At 41.7% G+C, this 19,378-nt stretch overlaps 1 protein-coding gene across 5 annotated transcripts in view; it reads right to left on the bottom strand.

Moving 5' to 3' along the window:
• CTXN3 (cortexin 3) overlaps positions 1-19,378 on the bottom strand; it is a 207,239-nt gene that overhangs the window by 124,971 nt on the left and 62,890 nt on the right. For 2 of the 5 annotated variants that reach the window (XR_012251422.1, XM_073654866.1), the window contains exons 2-3: positions 16,621-16,685; positions 14,501-14,583 (exon numbers count right to left, since the gene is read on the bottom strand). The exons of 1 other annotated variant lie outside the window; for it this stretch is intronic. The gene's annotated coding sequence lies outside the window, so the exon portion shown is untranslated. The remainder of the gene's footprint in view (positions 1-14,500; positions 14,584-16,620; positions 16,686-19,378) is intronic. 2 more of the 5 variants (XR_012251423.1, XM_073654880.1) reach the window with 1 other exon arrangement.

Below are 19,378 nucleotides of genomic sequence, written 5' to 3' on the forward strand. Positions count from 1 at the left end.
AATGGACGAGAGAGTTCAGAAGCTCCTTTCGAACAAGCGTTCCTATGTGCAAATGTAACATCACCTAGAATAAAGTTTTGAGTTGAAAACTGTTTGATTTCAGTTTGTAATAACCTGCTAATGCTTATAATTTCAAAAATGACCATTTTTTTGTTCTTTATTAAAATGAATAGGTTGAAAACTCTGCAGTGCATAATAATTTGGAACATGCATTTTGAGTGCAGTTTGAGTTTATTTTTTTAAAAAATATACTGTTATCATAGGCAGTTTGTACAAAAACGTTTCAATTGTACTCTAATAGTTATTTGACTGGAAAATTACAATGACTGCAATTCATATAGGTAATTTGGGAAAATCTGAGAAAATATTATTTGCATAATAATTTGGAACACAGTGTATAGCTTTGTGGTCTGGAAGGGAATTTAATGAATTGCTATTATTTAATATTTCATATAAGGTTCTTTCAAGTCAGAAATCTCAGTTTGCTTTTATTATCGTCAATAATTTACACAATGTGTCTGTTATAATTGGACTGAGGTACTGCTTAGTGAACATGGGCCTGCCTGTCAGTAGCATTTATAGACATTGCTAATCACAGTGTGTCAGGACAATTCTATGCTGAATTCAGCAGTCCTCGTCTGTCACCGGCTATATTTCAGAGATGAGAAGCAGTGGTGCATTACATTTCAAAGTACAATCAACGCAGAACCCTCTGTGTGAAATAATACAGGATCTACGTTACCTCTTCTCAAAACTCTAACCTCAGGTACAGAAAGCATGGAGAGTTCAGAAGAGGATAACAAGGACAGCACTGACATTCAGGGAATAGAAAACTATTCAACTGATGCTTTCAATACATCAGCTTTCCGAAATATGAAACCTATTATTTGCATTTAAAGGGAACCTGTCATGTCCCAAAATACTATTACCCTGCAGATATTGGGTTAATAGAGTTCTATATCAGTGCGATCGCTGCACTAAAAGCCTGCCAAATGGAAGAAATTAACTTTATTCCTCCTGGCGGCCTCCAGCTTTCAGTCATAGAAGCGCGGCCGCGCAGCTCAGTCACTGCTCAGTACATAGTGAGCGGCTGCTGTATCCACTCCCCCGCACTGATTGACAGCTGGCTCAGCAGTGCATCAGTACCGAGCTGGCTGTCAGTTAGTGCAGGGGAGTGGTTACAGCCACCTCTCACCATGTACTGAGCAGCAACTGAAGCCACGCCTCTGTGACTGAAAGCCGGAGTCTGCCGGAAGGAGTACAGTTTATTTAATCCTGACAGCCAGGCTTTAAGTGCAGTGGCCACATCACTGCCAAACACGACTGACATATTAGTTATGTAGAGACAGGTCCATGTGGGTATTTGAGTCTCACCAGCATAGAGCAGGAATCCAGTTAGATATATGAGGAGCCATAAATACAACCTGTTCCCATAAGCTTCTCGGTGGTAAATTATTTGTGCCAAATTAGCTGCTTATTTGATTTTGCTTTATATAATGCAGAGTTTCAGAATGAAAACATTACCAGTTCCAACAACAGAAAGCTATTAATATTTTTTTTTTACCAGCCACGTTATGTCTGGGAGCCAAAGAAAAGTAGAATTAGTCAATAAATTTTTAATAATAAGACCAAATATGGCTTTAAGCCATGCTACTTGCAGAGATAGCTGTGTAAGCAGCCATAGCTTTAATACCATTTCCTCTGATTGCTACAATAACATTAAAGGAATTCTGTCATCAGAAATGCCATTATTAAACCACTGACAACATGCTATGGGGCTCATAAATGCTGCTCTATCTGTCCCCAGGTTAAAATCTCTGCTTTTATAAGGAGAGAGAATTAAACTTATAAAACTAGCTCTAACTAGTCATCGGGGCGGTGCTGCTGCGGTGACTAGTCACAGATTCCTCACTGTTAGGGAAGGTGCAGACAGGCGTATATTCCGTTATCTCAGAGAATTGGGCGATTATGCAAATCAAACTCTGATCAGAGTATGATCAGAGTGTGATCTAATTCTCTCAGATGAAGAGAAGATGGAGAAAAAAATGTCTGCTCCATTTTGTCATCCGAGTGCAGTCCAATGTTTCCCACAGACTCATTGACTTGCATGGCCAAGTGCTATCCAAATATCAGAACAAACTTGGGCGGCCTGAGATTTTTTTTCCCTGATCGACTCTATCCGAGGAAAAAATTGGACATCTGCAATATATAGAATAACAATGGTCCGAATATAATCTAATGTTTTGTCAGATAGCACGTGGACCGATAATACGATTGTCTGCATGAGCCCTAAGCATACCCACTCAGTCCTCAGTGAGCCTGACAAAGCTAGCACTGACTTTCAATGCAGGGACAATTCATCAATCAAGGAAGAGTGGGTATTCTTATAGCCTGTAGAACAAAACTAGTCCCTGCTGAAGCACTTCTCACATGACTAGTGAAAGCAGCAGTTATAGATGTTTCATTTTAATCTCCTTAAGGGCAAGTGCAAAACACAGATTTTTTTCTGCATCTGAGAAAATTAGTTGGATTATGCTAATCACACTCTGATCAGAGTATAATCAAAGTGTGAGCAGAGTATAATCAGAGTGTAATCATAGTGTGATCAGAGTGTGATCAGAGTGTGAGCAGAGTATAATCAGAGTGTAATCAGAGTGTGATCAGAGTACAATCAGAGTGTGATCAGAGTATAATCAGAGTATGATCAGAGTATAATCAGAGCGTGATCAGAGTGTGATCAGAGTGTGATCAGAATGTAATCAGAGTGTGATCAGAGTGTAATCAGAGTGTAATCAGAGTGTGAGCAGAGAATAATCAGAGTGTAATCAGAGTGTGATCAGAGTACAATCAGAGTGTGATCAGAGTATAATCAGAGTATGATCAGAGTGTGATCAGAGTGTGATCAGAGTGTGATCAGAATGTAATCAGAGTGTAAACAGAGTGTAATCAGAGTATAATCAGAGTGTGAGCAGAGTATAATCAGAGTGTAATCAGAGTGTGATCAGAGTACAATCAGAGTGTGATCAGAGTATAATCAGAGTATGATCAGAGTATAATCAGAGTGTAATCAGAGTATAATCAGAGTGTGAGCAGAGTATAATCAGAGTGTAATCAGAGTGTGATCAGAGTACAATCAGAGTGTGATCAGAGTACAATCAGAGTGTGATCAGAGTATAATCAGAGTGTGATCAGAGTATAATCAGAGTATGATCAGAGTATAATCAGAGTGTAATCAGAGTGTGATCAGAGTGTGATCAGAGTATAATCAGAGTATGATCAGAGTATGATCAGAGTACAATCAGAGTGTAATCAGAGTGTGATCAGAGTGTGATCAGAGTATGATCAGAGTACAATCAGAGTGTAATCAGAGTGTGATCAGAATGTGATCAGAGTATAATCAGAGTGTAATCAGAGTGTGATCAGAGTGTGATCAGAGTATAATCAGAGTATAATCAGAGTATGATCAGAGTATGATCAGAGTTCAATCAGAGTGTGATCAGAGTATAATCAGAGTGTGATCAGAGTTTGATCAGAGTATAATCAGAGTATAATCAGAGTGTGATCAGAGTATAATCAGAGTGTGATCAGAGTGTAATAGAAGGAGAAAAGTCTTTCAGAGAATCAGTGCGAGATGTATGTAATAAAGAGAAAGAGCGCCATCTGGTGAGCATTTCAAGTTTGAACGCTGGACTCGGTCAGGTGTCCTACAGCAGAGGATATCAAAATTTAACGGTCGCGCACGCAGTGCCTGAGGTGATTTCGGCCCCAGACACAGGGAGCGACAGGACGCAGGCCGGGCGCGCTGGAGGAACCAGTGAGAGAGACCGGGGTGAGAGACCCGTAAGGCAAGACGGGTGGCTGCCGGTGAACGGGATTCAGCGCAGCAGTCCCTCGGGTGCCACGGCTACAGAAGAGGACCGGGACTTGGATGCGACATTAAGGAAATGTACAAGACCCTCCTACCCACGACGTGGTAAGCCGCCCCGATTGACAGGACAAAGAGAGGATAGAAACGAGTCGTGCTGGAGAGATCACATCAGCAAAAGCCGACAAGTATCATCATGGAACAGGGCTGTCACTTCAACCGCTTCCTCACGGTACCGCGAACAGGGTATCAGGTTAAGAGGGGGGCGGGTGAGGTGGAACAAGCCAAAACGGGATCTGATTGACTTTGTCAGAAAAAGACTTAAAGGCCTAGCGGGAATAACCGGAGACCCCCGCTAGGGCCATTTGCAGAACCGATGGACTTCAGTGATTAATCCCATATTTGGGCTAGATACAATATTTTAGAGAAGGATTTTATTGCTATTTCATAAATATTTGTTATTGTTCTCATTACTAACCCCTGTTGCAATCCCTGTCAGCTTTGTTTAACATATATACATATATAAATTGTTATTTATAGCTATTTGACTGCCCTCATTTTGTGACTCTGCGTGTTGCATTCTGACACCTGCTTTACATTAGTATAATCTGAGAGTGATCAAAGTATAATCAGAGTTTGATCAGAGAGTGATCAGAGTATAATCAGAGTGTGATCAAAGTGTGATCAGAATATAATCAGAGTGTGATCAAAGTGTGATCAGAATATAATCAGAGTGTGATCAAAGTGTGATCAGAATATAATCAGAGTGTGATCAGAGTGTGATCAGAGTATAATGAGAGTGTGATCAGAATATAATCAGAGTGTGATCAAAGTGTGATCAGAATATAATCAGAGTGTGATCAGAGTATAATCAGAGTGTGATCAGAGTATAATCAGAGTATAATCAGAGTGTGATCAGAGTATAATGAGAGTGTGATCAGAGTATAATCAGAGTGTGATCAAAGTATAATAAGAGTATAATCAGAGTGTGATCAGAGTATAATCAGAGTGTGATCAGAGAGTGATCAGAGTATAATCAGAGTGTGATCAAAGTGTGATCAGAATATAATCAGAGTATAATCAGAGAGTGATCAGAGTATAATCAGAGTGTGATCAAAGTGTGATCAGAATATAATCAGAGTATAATCAGAGAGTGATCAGAGTATAATCAGAGTGTGATCAGAGTATAATCAGAGTATAATCAGAGTGTGATCAAAATGTGATCAGAATATAATCAGAGTGTGATCAGAGTATAATCAGAGTGTGATCAGAGTATAATCAGAGTATAATCAGAGTGTGATCAAAATGTGATCAGAATATAATCAGAGTGTGATCAGAGTATAATCAGAGTGTGATCAGAGTATAATCAGAGTATAATCAGAGTGTGATCAGAGTATAATGAGAGTGTGATCAGAGTATAATCAGAGTGTGATCAGAGTATAATCAGAGTGTGATCAAAGTATAATCAGTGTGATCAAAGTATAATCAGAGTGTGATCAGAGTGGGATCCAGTTTTCTCAGAGGTGGAGAGAAAAAAAAACAGTTTCTCCATCTTCTCCATTATGTCAGTCTGTGAAAATTGGACAGCACTCGCATGTCATCTGAGTGTGGTCTGATTTTTTCAACGGACTATTGACTTGCATGACAGTGCGATCCAAATATCGGATGCAAATCAAGCATGCTGCATTTTTTTCCTCGGACAGGCTCTGTCCAAGGAAAAAAATCAGACATGTATACGACCCCATAGAATAACATCTGATGTTTTATTGGATCACACTTGGACCGATTCTCGGAAGCAAATTGTGCATGCTGCAATTTCTTGCAAAAAATTGGACATGTGCACTGCCCCATAGAATAACATGGGTACGAGGACTATCTGTCAAAACAAAGGCTAGCACTTGTCCAATTATAACGGTCATCTGCACGAGCCAAAGAAAGCAGCGATTTGAACAGAAGGGACAGCTATAAAAAATATACAATCTGTATAGAATACTGGAGGTAGTTTAATACCCACAGGTGTAACTGACAATATAACAGAGATAACTGCTGCTATGGGCCCATCTCCTTTTAGAGGTAAGGTGTTCATAGTATTGACAGTGTATACGGCATTATCCCTTACTGCTGATTTGCTGCATTACTTTTATGCAATAACATTACTATGTGCTCTACACCTTGTTAGTGACTTGGCTGCATAATATTATAATAATGAGCTTGTCATGCAGTTATATTAAAATCACTTCTGAGATTGATCCTAGAGGGGTGGGTTTCCATTCCATGCTTTGCTGGGTGGCCCTATGTCACATAGTACACCTTCTATACGGGACCAGCACTTTATAAATAACAGTTTTACTTTCTGCCATCTGTGATTCCATTGTACCAGGTATGATAAATATTCAGTATAGGAATCAAGTATTTGTATAGTGAGACAGCGCCGTACAGCAGGATAATATGCTATGATATAGCAGTGGCCATATTCAGCTCTGTTCTCCTATAAACTGACAGCAGCTTCAGCATCCTTCAAAGGGCCCAGCTGAAGTCTGAGACCCCTGTCCTAAGTCTTGACAGGTCGGGTTCACGCAGTGATAACTTTTCTCTGTTCACACAATATGCCGGATGGCTATAAATGTCAAGACATCTTCTGGTGCAAAGGTTAAATATTTGGAGACATGAAAAACATTCTGTGTTGATTATGATACTTATTGATTGTCCACTTGATTATAAAGTGGCAGAATGGGAGAAATCAATATCTCTTCTTATCTCCAGGACTAGAAGAGATGCCACTGTTCAATTTAACCTTCACGTTACACATGACCTGTTTACGTCTTAGATGCAATGTTAATCTCTTTAGATTCTTGATGAAAGAAGAGCCATACACAGACAGCATTCTGGTGTCATATATACTGCATGGAATTGCTTTTTCTTTTAGTAACAAATATTCTTTAAAAGAAAATAAAACCCTTTTCTGTTATATAATTAATTCAGGATATTTCACAAGAAGCGGTTAACCACCTGTGTATAAACCTAAATCCTTTTACAGGAAAATATAGATGATAAAGAGGTATTTATCTTACATTGGACACATTAGTCAGTAATACTTGAAAAGCTGAAGTGGAAAGCAAAAGAGAAAATGGATGACCATAGATAGAGTTGAAAGTCACATCATTGAGAGGTCTGAGGACTCCAACAGCCAAGCAGAAGACAATTTCAATATAAAGAGAACTCCAAAATGTTTACAATGTATATTAGATGTTTTTATAAAGTAACTATGGGTTTTACAAACTAAAAAGGACTGTCAAGGATTTTTAAAAAATTGGAGAAAAGACAGGAAAATGTATAAAAATGTTAATATATACAGCAGGTGAAATAAGTATTGAACACATCAACAATTTTCTAAGTAAATATATTTCAAAATATGCTATTGACATGATGTTGGTAACAATTCATAACAATCCACACAGGCAAAGAAATCAAACCATTGATGTCCATAAATGAAGTTAAGTGTAATAATGAAAAATGACACAGGGTAAAAGTATTGAACACGCTTACTGAAATGTATTTAATACTTTGTACAAAAGCCTTTGTTGGTGATGACAGCTTCAAGATGCCTCCTGTATGGAGATACTAGTCACATGCATTGCTCAGGTGTGAATTTGGCCCATTCTTCCACATAAAAACACTCTTCAAATCCTGAAGGTTCACTGGGCTCCTTCGATGAGCTCTGAGCTTTAGTTCCTTCCATAAATGTTCTATTGAATTCAGGTCAGGTGATTGCCTAGGCCATTCTAGTAGCTTTTTTTTATTTTTCTGAAACCAATTGAAAGTTTCCTTGGCTGTGTGTTTGGGATTATTGTCTTGCTGAAATGTCCATTCTCGTTTTATCTTCATCATCCTGGTAGATGGCAGCAGATTTTTATCAAGAATGTCACGGTACATTTGTCCATTCATCCTTCCTTCAATTACATGAAATTAATTAGTGCTGTATGCTGAAAAACAGCCCCACACCATGATGTTCCCACCTCCAAACTTCACTGTTGGTATGGTGTCTTGAGGTGATATGCAGTGCCCTTTGGCCTCCAAACATGGTGTGTATTATGGCATCCAAAGAGTTCAATTTTGGTCTCCTCTGACCACACTATATTATCCCAGTATTACACAGGCTTGTCTAAATGTTGTCGAGCAAACATTAAATGTGCTTGAAAATGCTTTTTGTTCAGCAATGGTGTCTTGCATGGTGAGCGTGCATGCAGGCCATTGAAGTTGTTTGTATAACTTACAGTTTTCTTTGAAACAATTGTACCTGTTGATTCCAGTTATTTCTGTAGCTCTCCGTAGATGGCCCTTGGCTCTTGGACGACTCTTCTGGTAATTATTTTCACTCTTCTGTATGAAATATTGCGGGGAGCACCTGGTCATGGCTAGTTTATGGTAAAAGGATGTCCTTTCCACTTCCAGATTATGGCCCCAATAGGGCTTACTGGGACCCTCAGTAGTTTAGAAATTCCTCTGTAACCATCAGTATGTTTTGCAGATCTAACAACACCCTAACTCCCCTAGTCTCCCTAAATAGGTTTCGCACTTATCGCTGAGCAGGATACCTTAGCCCTGGCTGACCCTAGAGCTAGGCCCTAGATAGGGAGGGGGAGGGGTGAACACTAGTCAGCCCCACTGCAGCTAAAGACAAACAAGGGAAATAGACAAGGGGATACACTTAGCTTTGAGAAGACACCAGAGAGATCACAACTACAATCCACAAAGGAACTCCAAAAAGAACCTAGCCAACTGATAGAACTCCAGACCTGAACAGAGAAATATACTCTATCACCAGCGATTCTATGGAGCAACTGAGTGTATTTTAAAGATCCAGAAAGGGTGTGTTAATTAGCAGCAGGCGGTGGAGATCACCACTGGGTCCTAGAGTCCTAGAGAGGGAGGAATGATGAAAGGATCAAGAAGGTGTCTGCAAGGCCAAGCACAGCGACCTTCTACAGCCGGATCCAGAATGAGTGTCCGTCAAACCTGACACACTGGTGACAGGTCTTGAGACAGCTTACTGGTTTTACCCATCATGAAAGGTTTCATGTGTGGCACCTTGGAAATGAGACACCTTCTTATAGGCCATGAGTTGAACCAGCTGTTATTATTTTTCATTAAGTGGCTGGATTGCTTGGAAATTACTGATAGATTTCAGCTGGTGCCCTGATTTTCCATGGTTTTTTGCACCTCTCTTTCTTCATGTGTTAAATACTTTTTCCTTGTGTCATTTCTCAATATTACAAATAACTTAATTTATGGATAACCTATTGAGACGCCACCCTGAGTGGAGCCTGACCCGATTTCATAAATTAAACCAAAAAATTGACAGAGTCCTATGATCTGAGATGTATAGTCAATTCAAGAAACCCCCCAGAAAAATAGTAATGAAAATAAAAGTATTTAGAGGTTCTTAATGATTATTAAGGTCAAGACAAGGCCAGAGGACTCTTAACAGAAAAAAACTGCGGGATCAGTTTAATTATACATATAACAAATTTTTATTGAAAATATATATTCATATAAATAGAAAACCCATGAAAGGTGAGACAGAATAAATTGCTAGGGTTATTTAAAGCAATAGTGTGCAGATAAAAAACCCATAAGAACACATTGGATCCCCAACCCTAATCACTTAGGATTATCGGGTAGGCAGCAAAGGAACATGTTCTCCCTCAGGGATAGGTAAAGTGCAAAATATTGTACAGATAACATGTGCACAATTGCACACAGACACTTAATAGGTTATCAAAGCATTGTAAACATTAATTGTTGAGTGCTATACCTGAAGACATGCTGGCGTGTCCTAGAGCGGGTAGGGGTCCAGATGAGCGCCTCGACGCACATTTCTCCTTCCGGCTTCGTCAGGAGGCGTGGGGAGAATTTAAAAAGGGGCAAAAATGAAGGTTTTTAGCGCATAATTTGGCCAAATTCACGTGTGCCCATCAACCGGGACAAGGTAACCTCCATATGATGGGAAACTATGCTACCACTGGATATGCCACTCTTGGGCTGTAAGGGTAGTTACCCATCATACGGAGGTTACCTTGTCACGGTTGATGGGCACACGTGAATTTGGCCAAGAGTGGCATATCCAGTGGTAGCGTAGTTACCCATCATACGGAGGTTACCTTGTAGCGGTTGATGGGCACATGTGAATTTGGCCAAATTATGCGCTAAAAACCTTCATTTTTGCCCCTTTTTAAATCCTCCCCACGCCTCCTGACGAAGCCGGATGGAGAAACATGCGTCGAGGCGCTCATCTGGACCCCTTACCCGCTCTAGGACACACCAGCATGTCTTCAGGTATAGCACTCAACAATTAATGTTTACAATGCTTTGACTACCTATTAGGTGTCTGTATGCAATTGTGCACACGTTATCTGTACAATATTTTGCACTTTACCTATCCCTGAGGGAGAACATGTTCCTTTGCTGCCTACCCGATAATCCTAAGTGATTAGGGTTGGGGATCCAATGTGTTCTTATGGGTTTTTTATCTGCACACTATTGCTTTAAATAACCCTAGCAATTTATTCTGTCTCACCTTTCATGGGTTTTCTATTTATATGAATATTTATTTTCAATAAAAATTTGTTATATGTATAATTAAACTGATCCCGCAGTTTTTTTCTGTTAAGAGTCCTCTGGCCTTGTCTTGACCTTAATAATCATTAAGAACCTCTAAATACTTTTATTACATTACTATTTTTCTGGGGGGTTTCTTGAATTGACTATACATCTCAGATCATAATACTCTGTCAATTTTTTGGTTTAACTTAATTTATGGATGTCTGTGGTTTGATTTATGTGTGGATTAGATTGGCTGTTAATGACATCTGGTGAGAATTTCATGTCAATATCACCTTTAGAAATATATTTACTTAGAAAATTGGGACATGTTCAATACTTATTTCACCCACTCAGTGACTCAGTACCCAGTGACTCTCAAGATGGAAAACGACTCTGCTATACAAACTGTTCTCCACTAGGAACTGCTGATCTGTGATGGCCCAGGTGCTGACCACTATACATGGTATGAAAACCTGGAAGATGACATAGTTGAAGGTCATTATGGGGAAGCCTGCAGTGCCGGGCAAGTTTTTTTTTTTTTTGCAAACCGCGAATCAAATCTCAAAATGTTCGCATCTATGTGAAAGCACGAATTTTAGGAAATTTGATTCAAACTCAATCTTCCGTGAATTGATTCGTTCACATCTAGTGAACAATCTTATATTTTGATAGATTTTACTTTTTTGGATGTGTTTTTTTTATATTATCAATTATGAATTGTTTGAAAGTAAAATTCGCTGGCTTTGCCGCAGAAGCCGCACTGTAGAGAATAAAGACAGGACAGGCAAGGAGATGTTTGGTAGTGTAGACCAGCAATGGCAGCTCTGGCAGGAACAATATGGTCTTGCACTATAAAAAATCAGTGGGGCAGTAGCCAGGAGATGACCACACTATATGGCTGTGCAGTTGCAGTGGCAGTGGCAGAAGCTGCATGGTAGAGAATTAGGGCCAACAATAGCAGCCCTGGCAGCAGTGCTACAGTTTAGATGACATGATGGACAAAGAGTAGGTGCCTAGATGAGAGTGGGCCACTGGCTCTCACGACAGTAGAATGGTGTAGAAGACAGACAAAGGACAGGCAAGATGGTATGCAGAATTTAAACACTAGTATCAGCCAAAGGGGAATGAAAGTTGTCACTGATCCATGTGTCTCACCCAGGGGGATATAGGGGACTCGGTACCGGGCCTTTTACCTTGTTTAGGATGTCACGGCAGTCGGCTCCCGGGCCCGTACTCTGGGGTCTCTCTTGAAAAGGGGGTTTTAGTGTACAGTTTGTCTCGTGACACCACCTGTGGTTTCCGGTAATAGTTACCAGCGCTGCTGCAGACCTCCGGGGGTGATGGGATGGCAGCTGGGATGTTTCTGCTCCTCACAGGCGGAGCGGGCCCCCGGGGCAGTGTAAGTGCAGATGGTGATGCTGGGCGTTGCAGTGCAGAAGACAGAGATGGCGCAGCGGAAATAACTGATGGAGGCAGGGGAGTGCAGTCATCAGAGTTTACTCACAGTTCTGTTCAAGTTCCTCAGGTACACTGTACTGGTGTCAGCCTCCCACGTTGCACTGCGTCTACCAGACAAGGGGTTCAGCACTTTCTCAAGTATATCAGGAGCGCTTGACGGAACCCCGCTTTCTTTTTGTTCCTTACGAGACCGACTTCCCGCTCTGGGTATTCTCCCTCCTGCCCTGCGCTTCCCCACACAAAGTCCCGATCAGGTACTCTGAAGTCCCTCTGGGTAACGTGGAGTTCCTGGACCTATTTGGTGCCCTTCACGGTGGCTAGGGTGAGGTTGTGGCAACTGCACCATGGAAGTGCAGAAGCCTCCGGTTTTTCCAGCCGAGACCTGGAGTAGCACGGCTGGTCCAGGGACCGGTTCCCTTCTTGCGGCCTGATCCCTCTGACACTTGGCAGACTCGAGCGTACGGGTGGCTTCCTGCTCTTTCCGTACCCCTGGGATCTCTTACGTTACCGGAGCCTTTCTCCTCTGCTCCCCTCCTGGGCCTCTCTTACTAGGCCCCAGTCATGGAGCAGAGCTCCTGAAGAGACTCTGCTCCCCTCCTCTCCTTACTACTCACTGACTGAACTTAACTCTCCTTCCAACTAAGATGGATATACCTCCTATAATGGTGCTCCCCTATGCTACATCCTCCACCCTCACCCACTACTGGTTCCCCCTCTCTTTGGTTCCCCCCACTCCAGCCAGGGACAGGGCAGCAGAAGGAGTGCATAATGCCCTTCCAGCCGGCCTGGAGTAGTGTAGTGTTGAATGCGGGTGTTGGGGTCCCAGGCAGCACTCCCTCCTTACCTGAGAAAAGGAGACACCACACCTCTGGGTGAGGTGCAGTACCTCTGTGGCAACTGAGCCCTCTGGGGCGCCACACATGCATGATCCATTTTGATAAATGTAAGGTCATCCACAGTTGTGGAGGGTAACCTGGTCTGCTTGGGTGTGACAAAGCCAGTGGCCACTCTCAAACCCCTCTGACAACACATTGAAGGCTGGCCATGATAATATGCCAATAGCAAACTTTGTCACTTCTTTTCAATGGTCGATATTGCTGAGCAAGAAGTCCATGGGATCGGAGCTCAGAGTATCTGCTAGAGAAAGCAAAGACACAGTGTAGGTATGACTGAACCTGGCTATACAGTCGCTGCAACTTTCTTTGATGATGTGCATCAGTTTGTTGGCAGATAAAGATCTGGCAGATAAAGATCATATTGTCCATCATGTCATATACAGTTAGGTCCAGAAAAATTTGAAAATGTATACAGTTTTGGGCATTTTAGCAGTTTACCAAAAACATATTCAAGATAAAGATATAAAATCAATATGGGCTTAAAGTTCAGACTCTCAGCTTTAATTTGAGGATATTCACATCCTAATTAGAGTAAGGGTTTAGGAATTACAGCTCTTTAACATGTAGTTGCCTCTTTCTAAAGGGACCAAAGTTAATTGGACAATTATCCCAAAAGCTCTATAATGGGCTGCGTGGGCTATTCCCTCATTAATCCACAATCAATTAAGCAGGTAAAAGCTCTGGAGATGATTCCAGGTGTGGCATTTATATTTGACTTTGCCAAAAAAAAATATAAAGAAGCCAGCCTAGTTCTGTAAAATCATTCGTTGGACAGATGCAACTAAGATCAACCTGTACCAGAATGATAGGAAGAGGAAAGAATGGAGTAGACTTGGAACAACTGATGATCCAAAGCACACCAGATCCTGTGTAAAACATGGTGGAGGCAGTGTGATGGCATGAGCATGCATGGCTTCCAATGGTTCTGGGTCACTAGTGTTTATTGATGATGTGACTGGAGACAGAAGCAGCCAGATGAATTCTGAAATGTACAGGGCTATACTTTCTGCTCAGATTCAACCAAATGCAGCAAGGCAGAAAGACCCACAAAAAAAGCAACAACTGAAGTCAGCTGCAGTAAAGGCCTTGAAAAGCATTACAAAGGAGTGTTGGGTGATGTCCATGGCTTCCAGACTTCGAGCAGTCATTGCCTGCAAAGGAATCTCTACAAAGTATTGAAAATGAACATTTTATTTATGATAAAGTTAATTTGTCCCATTACTTTTGAGCCCCTGAAATGAAATGATTTTGTATAAAAATGGTTGCAATTCCTAAACGTTTCACAGATTTTTTTGTTAAACCCCTTTAATTAAACCTGAAAGTCTAAACTTCAAAGAATTTTGGTTTGATAATTTTAAACAATTTATCATTTTTATGACAATTTTGGCCTTTCTGACCTGCCTTGCACAAGGGTCGCACATGTTGTCTTGGCATAGAGTGGATCTTGGTCACCTGGTCGTACATGCAGTTGGTAACAGTACACTGTGCAAAAGCTTCAGTGATTAGGGAACACAGATTTCCCTGGTAATATGCCAATTACTGCTCCCAAAAAATTTCTTTCCAATTTTGAAAAAATTTCTTGAAAGAAAATTGCAGTCATCATCATGGAAATGATGTAATTTTTGGTATAACAGTTTTAAACAATTTAGCCCTTTCCCTCAATTTTTCCCTTTCTGACCTGCCCTTTGCAGGGGTTGCACACATGGGGAAGTGTTGATTTTCAAAGGAGCGTCTGCTGTGTAGTTCCGTCACCCCAACAAACTGTGCAAAATTTTGGAAAATAATAATTTTAGTAAAGCACATTGCAGTCATAGAAGTCAAATAATTTTGGTTTGCTAATTTTCAACAATTTTGCCCTTTCTCACAATCTTGATCAGTGTGTTACTGGGAAAATTCACCCCAGATGCATTCACAATCAAATTGAATTTCACCCAAAATCAGAAAGAAGGTGAGTTTATTGTATTAAAAAATGTATGCATGTAACACGTTGAATTTAGCATTTTGTGCCCAGCAATTCTTTTGCAAAAGGCAGTAGAATCCAGGTGGTCTGGCATCAATTGTGGTGATCTTGAACATGTGGGAGTATAATTTCCACCTATTTGGATGACTGAATCCATGTTCCATAAGGACACAAAAGAATAAGTGATGATGCAATGGAGGTAGAGGAAGAAATGTATGGAAATCAGTATAAGGCTATGTGCCCACGATGCAGAAATGATCCAGATTTTTTCCTGAGCATTTCTGCATCTCCCTGGCAGAAAAAACACATGCGGATTGTACATGCGTTTTCCTGCCAGGGACAAGCAGATGTGAAGCGTTCTTCACATGCATTTCCACATGCGGGTTGTCAAGCGCTTTCGAAGCGATTTTAGCATCACTTGGAAAGTGCTTGACAACTTGGTCACACTATATAAATCCATGCAAACGACATGGATTTATATAGTGTGACCATAAAGAATGGTAAAAAATAAAAAAATAAATCTATACTTACCATCTGATGGCCCCCGCAGTCTTGCTTCGCTCCGTCCTGGCTTGCCGGCAGCTCGCGGTACACTACACTAAAGGTCCTGCCGTCACATGACAATGACGTCAGCACAGGTTCTTCAGTCTACCGCGATCTGCCGGCAAGCCAAGACAAGGAGACCGGGGGCCATCAGAAAGTAAGTATAATATTTATTTTTTATTTTATTCTTTTTTTACAGGTTCTATGGTACCCGGCTCCGGAGGAGAGTCTCCTGTCCTCCAGACCTAGGTACCATCCGCACATTGAAACGCTTGGATTCCGCATGTACAGATACAGTGATGTGGAATCCAAGCGATTCAATGTAAGTCAATGGCGGCGAAAACGCAGCGCTTCCGCAAAATAATTGGTAGTGCTGCGTTTTTTTCCGCAATGATAACCCGCAGCGGAAATTTCTGCAGCATGTGCACAGCACATTCGGATTATCATTGGGGAACATGGCAGGCCTTCTACCATGCGTTTTTTAAGCGTTTCTGCAACGTTTTTGCCGCTGCGGAAACGCTTAAAAAACGCATCGTGGGCACAGAGTTTTACTCTGAAAAAATCAAAGTCTACTTTTATCATGCGTTTTCCCCTTCTTTAGCTATGTTTGTTGGTGGGAGGAATGTTTTTTTTCCCAATCCAATCCTTTTTCTCCCACATAATCTGTTATGGCCATTACATGGATGACATACTTATTGTCTTGTCTGGCAGTGTTGCAGTCATACCTGATTTTTCCCAATTTTTAAACCATAATAACGTTAACCTAAAATTCACATTCTCCAGTTCAAACACCAAAATGGAGTTCTTAGATATCTTGCTGGAAGTCAATCCTGTACCCAGGAAGATACAGTGTATTTATTGGAAGTCTGTCTGTGGTAATACTACACTATTCCAATCAATGATAGATTGAAAACCAAGCATATAAAAAAACCTCAAAGATTTACTAGAAAAAGTGCATCGGAATTATGCACTCTGCTCTATGTGCAGACAGTTGTCAACCTCTTCACACTATTGAGTCCATCCTATATGTGGAATTCATCAGAGCAAAACACATTTGCACTTTTGAAAAACCTTTTTTCATTGAGAATTTCATAATCAAATAATCAAGGATAGAATGAAAGGGCTATAAAGATAGATCTATTAATCAAGCATATAAGGATGTAAAGGTTTACCAGGGAAAGCACATTATTCAGTCAGGACTGTTAAAAAGACCCATTCTCACCCATCAAAAAATTGCTAACATTTAGCACCCCACATAAATTACAATCTAATGAGATTAAAAGAATTATATATACCTTTTTGGTAAATTGCCTCTAGATATGTTGCTAGAAGAGGTCGATCTTTGGTCAATAGGTTAACTCTGAGTATGTATAAAAAATAAACAAACGTTACTTAGCTATGGCTAAAAGTTTTTTTAATGCACTGAAAATAAGTGCAATATGTGCAAATATGCAAAAATAATACAGAAAACTGGTGCGCTTTTTAATATTGATTCTTTCATCAAATGTAGGGATAAGCGGGCCCGTGGAAGTTCGGGTTTGGTCGAACTTGAGTCCAAAGATTGGTTCGGGTACCACAGTTTGACCTGAACTTGACCTCAGAGCTAAACCCAAGAGAAGTCAACGGAGTCCCAAACTTTGGTGCTTTAAAATGGCCGTAAAATGGTCATAGTAGTAGTAGTAGTAGTAGTAGTAGTAGTAGTTCCCAAAGTGTCCAATTTGGAGACCAAAAAGTTAAATGGGGCAGACCTATCACTCAGTACATGGAGTCATCATGAGCACATATGACGCGCCCCTGGGCCTGAGTCGCGCAGCGTTGCGCACGCGGGAGCCTACCCGGAGCCGGATCAGATGGGGGTAGTAGTCTCGTGGCGGTGACCCGGTCCGTGCCCAGGGAGTCAGACTAAGTGGCAGTCTATTAGCAGTAGATGGTGGATGACTACGCCACCCGTTGAATGCAGCTATGGAGCTGCCGCTGCAGGGCAGACCGCTGAGGCCGGTGGAAGGATGGTGCAGCGTGGATGGTATAACCCCCAACGGGAGGGGTATGGCCTCAGGGCAGCCGACGTGGATGATGGGGGTAGAAGGAACCACTCAGAGACGATGCGGTGTAGTTCAGGGTCTTTACTGGTGACAAAGATAGACCCTCCCGGAGTACTTGCTAGCAATCGGGGCCTGGTCAGTCCTTGAGCAGATGGGATCTCCCCTGGCCAGGCGGAGTTGTAGGCCTTCCCAACTAACTGTACTCTTCTGGCTACCTTGCTAGAGGTGGGTAAAAGTAGCCCACGTCCCTGAGTGTACCGTGTGGTGCTCACCCGTATGGCCGGTGACTTGGGGCCTTCTTGTAGCTTCCGCTCCACGATGGCGGTGCTGGTCCCACGCGTGTGACCGTGCCTTCGGGTTTCTGGGCCAGAGGACCTGCAATCCCCTGCCGGTCGGTTTCTGCTGCTGGGTAGAGATTAGTCCCCACAGCCTCGGACTCCGGGTCCGGTGATACTTCTCAGTCAGGGCGAGCTCTGCAGCTGCCAGCCCCTGACTCCTTGTAGCACTGTTCCCACAGAGCTCCTGATGTTCTTTTCCTATATCTGCTTCTCTGTCTCTACTTCTTCTCTACTCACTAACCCTGCCTCAGCCCTAGGTTTATATAGGGGAAGTTCTTCCCCTCCCAGGACTGGGCAGGAGGTGTGGCATGCATAGGATTCCTCACCAAGAGACCTCCCACCTGCTCTCAGACGTAATATCTCTATCACTGTGGCAACCAGACCCCTGGGGTGTCACACATACTCTTCCACCATGTTCTTTAAACGCTGCCTCCTCCAAATACGTACCGTATTAAATGGTGGTGCCGGATGCTGTGGAGTGCTGAGTGCTGCAACTCTGTTTGATGATGTGCATCAGTTGGTTGGCAGATATAGATCATATTGTCCATCAAGTCATATACAATTAGGTCCAGAAGATTTTTAAAATTTGGACAATGACAAGTTTTGGCCTCTTAGCTGTTTTCCAAAAACATATTCAAGATAAAGATATAAAATCAATATATGCTTAAAGTTCAGACTCTCAGTTTTAATTTGAGGCTTTCCACCTTTCGGCCATGCTAACCCTCCCTTCCGAGGTGGTACCGGTGCCCAGCGGCATTGGTGACTTCCTCCTCTGCCTTGTTGTTCCACTGTGCCCCCGCTGTCAGGTGGGAATGCCATTAATAGTGCTCCACAGACACATGTGCAAAGTTGAACAATTTGTTTTTATGCACAGTACTCCCACAGACACGGGTGCAGAGTAGAAAATTAGTTTTAACCCACAGTACTCCCACAGACACGGGTGCAGAATAGAAATGTGGCTTAAAGGCACAATATTCCCATAGATACAGATGCTGAGTAGAACAATTTGTTTTTACACACACTATTCCCTCAGACACGGGTGCAGGGTAGAAAAAAATTGTTTTTAGGCACAATACTCCCACAGACTCAGGTACAGAGTAGTAAAATTTGTTTTTAGGCACAGTACTCCCACAGACATGGGTGCAGAGTAAAAAAAGTGGCTTAAAGGCACATTTCAATGGCAATGCTTATCATGTAATATATTTTATTGCATGAGATGTCTGCAATATGAAACTTATTGGATGCATCCGTCGAAAAATTAAAAAAAGAATAGCTGAACATTTATAGAATATTACCAATAAGAATAGAACATTAGTGATGGGCAAGAACTAAAATGCTCGGGTCGAGCACATTGGAATACTCGGGTGCTTGACCCAAGCAACGAGCCCAATGTAAGTCTATGGGAAACTCGAGCATTTTTCAGGCGTCTCTCCCTGGCGGTCTGCAGGGGACCTAAAAATTGCCCAAATCGATGGGAACAGTGCAAATATGTTAAGGAACATCCTTTCCAGGGTAATGACTTGTATATAAAGCAAAATAAATAACCAAAACCAAAAATGCTCCTCCACACCTTGGGCTATGTTCACACGTAGCGTTTTTGATGTGTTTTTTCACTTTTGCATTGCTTTCAACCGTGACAAAAGCATGCACCAGGAAATGTCATTTTAACATTT

Source organism: Phyllobates terribilis, unplaced genomic scaffold (assembly GCF_046119375.1).
Source record: "Phyllobates terribilis strain yellow unplaced genomic scaffold, ASM4611937v1 Scaffold_1__5_contigs__length_1240528914, whole genome shotgun sequence".
Classification (NCBI taxonomy): domain Eukaryota; kingdom Metazoa; phylum Chordata; class Amphibia; order Anura; family Dendrobatidae; genus Phyllobates; species Phyllobates terribilis.